The following is a 5,799-nucleotide window of genomic DNA, read 5'->3' as shown; positions in this document are numbered from 1 at the left end:
GTTGTGATAATTTTTTTTTAGTCCCTATAATTTAAGACATTCATTTTGATTCCTTTATTTACATATTTTTTTACCTTTTTGTCCTCGCGGGGAAGATTCAACTCACACATAAACATGAACAAAATTAATAAAAATAGGGAAGCAAGCTCAGGTACAACTGAAGTGTAATGGAGGTATGAGACAAAGGCACTACACATTCCATTATTCTTGAGTCTGCCACCGACCTCTGCAAGCTTAGCATTTGCCAATTGCCATGATGTAATCTCCTTCTTTACTGTGTCTCGTCAAGTTGGAGTGGTATCACAGCATTGAACTAAGTTGATCGTTCCAATGGGATGATGGTTTTGATTGCTGCAGATAAAGTGTGTGATTGTGAGTTTCTGGTTCCATGAGTAACAGAGGTGTGGTAGTTTGTGCCTTCATGGTTGGGATGATGTTGCAGGTGCCGGTTTGTTGTTGAGAGAAAAGATGATCAGCCATGTCTCGTGTGTGCATAGGAGAGTGTCTTTGCCCTCTCCATAACATTAGTTTCAACAATTGACTTTAGTCGAAACTTGATGGTGAGAATCAAAGAGTAAAAAAAAAAAATTCAAACGGGACTAAAATAGAATGATTTAAACTATAAGAACTAAAAAGAAATATTGTGGTAACTTTAAGGGTCAAAAGGATAATTAAACCTTTTATTTTTTTTTTTGTAAAAACAGGTTTGGAATTTGCAACTTTGAATTCTATCTAATTAAGCTCTGAGTCTTCCGTTTTTGCAACTCTATTTGGGTATTAAGAGAAGAAATCTGGACCTAATTCAACCCTAAAAGCTAACTCATAGGGTAGGGTTGTCCTCACCTTATAAACTCTATCTTGAGACTATCTCTAACTAATGTAGGACTTGAATTTTTTTTTTTAATTCACCCCTCACATCCAGCACTCTTTGGGCATGGTGCGTAATCCTTTTGAATGGATCTAGGATACGTTCGGATACCAAGAAGAAATCTGGGCCTAAGGGAAAGAAACCAAATTTGAAGATACAACATTTGATACTATAACTGTTTGGTGTTTTGAAAATCTCACTCACATATTTCCAAATGTTACAAAAGAATTTGATTCAGTGGTTTTTACGAATTCCTTCCTAGCCTTTTTTACCAAGTCAGGGAATTTGCATTGTTGTGCATGATGGCTGCCACAAGGACCCTTGTACCAACCCATTAGTGCAAGTGGTTTTTTCTTATGAGAATTGAGAAACAAATGATGTGTTTTATAAAAGGAATTCTTTTGCTTTGAATTTTGAACTTATAATGTTTTTTGTTTCCCTCACAGAACAAGTGATGAAACTCTTGACGCCATACGTACGCCTACTTCGATGCTCTTTTTTTCACACCACTTTTATCTTAATGGTATCTCAAGTTAATTAGAATGTACGTATAATAAAATAATGAGAATGGCAACTACTAGTAGTACTTAATTAGAAAAAAAAACTATCAAAACTAAAACGAAAATAACTTTGATGATGTTAATACATGAGTTTAATTTAGATAGACAGTGTAAAAATTTAAATTGTTAATTAATTAGATATCACCTATAAAAAAAGTTATAGGAGAATATATATAATTAATTGCAATTCTAAGTGTATTTAAATTAAATTCTTAATTAACATATCCTTATTGTGATTTTTTGTATATTTTTTATTTATTGAGACAGTGGAATGAGACCGCACTATAATTTTCACCACGGGTGTGGTTGTCAAATATAATACGGATGGTTAGTGAGGAATTTTGGAATGTTAGTTGGATTAACAAATCCATAAAAAATCAAAAGATAAAAAATAAAAATATTAATTTATTAGAAATTAAATATAAAATAAAAATTTATTAAAAAACAAAAACAAAAATTAACTATTTATTAAGGATAAAAACATATTTAATTTCATTTAGTGTTTGATAGTGTTTTGGTCTATTAGTATTATGTTTTTTTATATATTTTTTATAGTTATTTCTTTTCAAATTTGATGACAACATTGTCATTGGGTCTTTCTACCCTTCACATCAGCAAATTGGAGACTAAAGAGACTCGGTCAGAAACAAAAAACTACTAGGGGTATAATAACATGAGAGAATTTAACACTTTTGGAATAGGAAAATGTACTTTTTTTGAAGAAAATAAAATTATGTTTTAATCCATGATTTATATTGGACTTTTTATTTGATCTTTTGACAATTTTTTTCTTCAACGAAAATCTCTAATATTTGAAATCTTTTGCTTTAAATCTCTATCATTAGTTAAATAATAATGTATCGGTTAAATATTCGGTAGATTGTTGCAGTGGTCTCACACAAGCCATGAAGACCAACAAGAAGTGTGTCTGCCTTATTCTCAAAGACAGGGATGATCCTGATCTTGGCTTGAAGATTAACATGACAATTGCTGTTGGTCTCCCTTCTCTTTTCAAAACTCCTGATAATCTCTCACAGTGCTCTGGTATGTTCAATTTCAGTGAATGATCTATAAGTCTTGTTAGTAGCCATATAACAACTAATGTTTTTATCTTTATTGTCTGATGATAACATGTTTTTAATAGGAAAAAAAAAGTCTTTATTTCTATTTTCAAAATCTATTTTTAGTTTTCAAGATACAACTAAACAAGGTTCTTGATAGCAACAACAACATTACGGAAGAACCAGAGGTAGCAGCTAATAGCAGACCAGCAAGGAACCACAACAGACCCACTCACCTCAGGGATTAGGTTTAGCCGCGACAGCATTAGTGCACTGCAGTTAGTTAGGGGACAGAGATAGTGCTTTTCCCAAATTCTGTTATCCTCAAATTCTGTTATAACAGAGTTTGTTATTATCTGCTAGAAAACAATAAGCAGTGTAAGCCTATAAATATCAAGAGAAAAGGAATGAAAAAGCACAGAACAGAATTTGAATTTGCCTATCTTCTCTTTATTTCCTTCGTTTTGCTCTTAGCAGATAGCCTCTGCTATCAGTTCTTCAGACTGTTTGGTGGAGAATGATGTGAGACACAGAATGTGAAATTGAGAGGGAACTTGAATAAGATTAAAACAGAAGAAGCTGAGAAAACATTTTCCCGTTGTTTTTGTTTTTTTGGATTTTAGAACACTTATTTTGGATAGGATTCTCCAAACTTATATATTTTGGATAAGAAATTGATTACTAAGTAGTCTAAAATTATTTTATAAAACAGTTTCTTAACTGAGAATACTCAGGCCCTAAATCTTCCAATTTTAGTATATTTCTAAAAAAATCAGAATATTTGTGGTCTAAGTTTTATCATTATCAAGCCTTTCATTTTCCATAAAGAACAAAAGAGTGTTACATTCCATTTACTATGTAATGAATGGTCAACAAGTCATGTACTTCAAACTTTACTACTTTTCTCATTCATAACTAGACAATAACACATTTTAAAGGGGGAAAAAAGGGCATCTAAATCTGTCAATTTTACTTTGTTTGTGTATCTGTTATCTCTGAGTTTTCAACTGCGAAAGTTAAAAATATTTGAGGTTTGATTTTTTCTCAAGAAATTCTTGTTTGAAACGATTTGAACAGCTCTTCTGCACTTGGATCCTAAATCACCTGAAGCTCAAGCTTTTAATCAAATTGGTCAGAAATCCAATGGTGGTTCTATCAGTCCTTCGCCCACTACTTCTGGTAGTGATCCTTTCAACAAAATATGTCATTTTTAGAATTTAGTTTTGACATTGACATTTGAGTTTCAATGGTGTAGTACTAAATTTTGCATTTACTTTTAATGTGTTCTTTTGTGCATTCAGCTGAAGGAAGTTCCCAGAATGGTAGAAACCAGGGGACAGATGAAACGGCCACAGCTAAGAAGAATAGTGCGTCTTATATCGGGAAGAGATTGTTAGAAAGTTTGGTTGCAGTTGCAGGGCTTCTAATTTGGCTTTCATGAGCTTAACTCAAATACTACCTATATATTACCATTTTCATATCACGTTGAAATGTAAACCATTGATTAGTTGATAGTGTAAAAATATTTACACTCGAGTGTATTAAATCTCTGACAGACTCACAATAGACATTATTGCAAAACCTTATTGGAGATTTATTTTTGTGAGCATTTTGCCTTTAATCTCATACAACTAAATGCTTGTTACACAAATCTTATTGTTCAGTCCTAAAATTCTTTTATCTCTAATAAGAAATAACGACTTGTTGTAATAGAAATTAAAATCTTGTTATTTTTTTTAAGTACACTTGAGGATGATTTTGGTATTCCACTTTTCAATTGCTCGGTTCGTTTCCATATTTTCAAATTTTACAAATTTGATTCATTAGTTAACTTAATTGATATCAAATTTTACATTTTGGTATCCATATTTACAAAATTAACAAACTAATTTTTTATTCCTCGTAAAGTCTAAAACTGATAATTCGTCAAGCATGATATGGTTTCTTTAGCCAAGTACAAGATAATCTAGATTCTACATGTATCCTTCCAAGATAGTCTAAGAATGAATGAGTTAGGTTGAATATGGAAAAACAAATATTCATTAAGATGTTATGGTTTGATTATCCCAATAACTTTTCTCCCATGATTCAACTTGTTGAATTGAGATTTCCTTTCTCTGTAATGTTGCATACAAAGTTGGAGGGTCAAAAGGGGCAGGCATGGTGCAAGGGTCGGTATTTGCAGGAACCTTGACCAATGATTCCATCATAAATTTCTTTACTGATCCTTCTGCTCCACAAACCATTGACTCCACACATAGTTCTGTAGCATTAGCACTTATGGAGGGTTTGTATCTGAAGAGTTTAGCATATGAATTCAGGAGATGAAACTGTTGAAATATAAACTTGATTTGGGCCCAAATTAATTATTTGGTTCCTTGGACTTAGTTATTTTGGGCTTAAGTAATTATGGGTCATGTTTCTAGAGAATTCTTGTAGTGTTTGGAATGTCTAGATATTTCTTATGGTTTTAATATTCTCTAGAATACTCTTTGGATCTCTAGAGTTGAGAACTCTCTAGAATTAGTGTGTCTAGAGTTCTCCTTAGAGTAGTATAAATAGAGATGTAATCCTACACATTTGTATCAAGCAAAAATACAAAGTTCTCTCCTCCATAAAGAATTCTCCTTCCTATCAAGTTTCTATTCAAAGTCTCCAATATTCCTAAACACTTTTCCTAAACATAAAAAGCCTTATTTCCAACAAAGTGGTATCAGAGCTTCAAGATCCTCAAAAGATGGCGAATGGAGGTTTTCATTTCCAAATGCCGATGCTCACAAAGAACAACTATGATAATTGGAGTATCAAGATGAAGGCGCTACTAGGAGCTCAAGATGTGTGGGATATCGTAGAGAATGGCTTCGAGGAGCAAGATGAAGCCTCGCTAAGCCAAGGTGTAAAGGAGACGTTGAAGGAGTCAAGAAAGAGAGACAAGAAAGCTCTCTTTCTCATTTATCAATCGGTGGATGAAGATACATTTGAGAAGATATCCAACGCAACGACGGCCAAAGAAGCATGGGATAAGCTTCAAACTTGCAACAAAGGAGTTGAGCAGGTAAAAAAGATTCGTCTTCAAACTCTTAGAGGTGACTTTGAGCGTTTGTTTATGGAGGAGTCCGAGTCAATTTCTGATTATTTTTCTCGAGTATTGGCCGTAGTCAATCAACTTAAAAGAAATGGTGAAAATGTTGATGAGGTGAAGGTCATGGAAAAAATACTTCGAACTTTAAATCCAAGTTTTGACTTCATTGTTACCAACATTGAAGAAAACAAGGATTTAAAGACCATGACTATTGAGCAACTCATGGGT

At 32.8% G+C, this 5,799-nt stretch overlaps 1 long non-coding RNA gene across 1 annotated transcript; it reads left to right on the top strand.

The window, feature by feature from the left end:
- Positions 1-2,427: 2,427 nt before the first annotated feature.
- Positions 2,428-4,235, top strand: LOC114390084. The gene is made up of 3 exons (XR_003661820.1): positions 2,428-2,472; positions 3,567-3,668; positions 3,791-4,235. It is a non-coding gene; the product is annotated as an uncharacterized LOC114390084 (long non-coding RNA).
- The last annotated feature ends 1,564 nt before the right edge of the window (positions 4,236-5,799 follow it).

This window comes from Glycine soja, chromosome 16 (genome assembly GCF_004193775.1).
Source record: "Glycine soja cultivar W05 chromosome 16, ASM419377v2, whole genome shotgun sequence".
Classification (NCBI taxonomy): Eukaryota; Viridiplantae; Streptophyta; class Magnoliopsida; order Fabales; family Fabaceae; genus Glycine; species Glycine soja.
The sequence above is the reverse complement of the archived record's forward strand: the minus strand, read 5'-3'. Positions and strand labels throughout refer to the sequence as shown.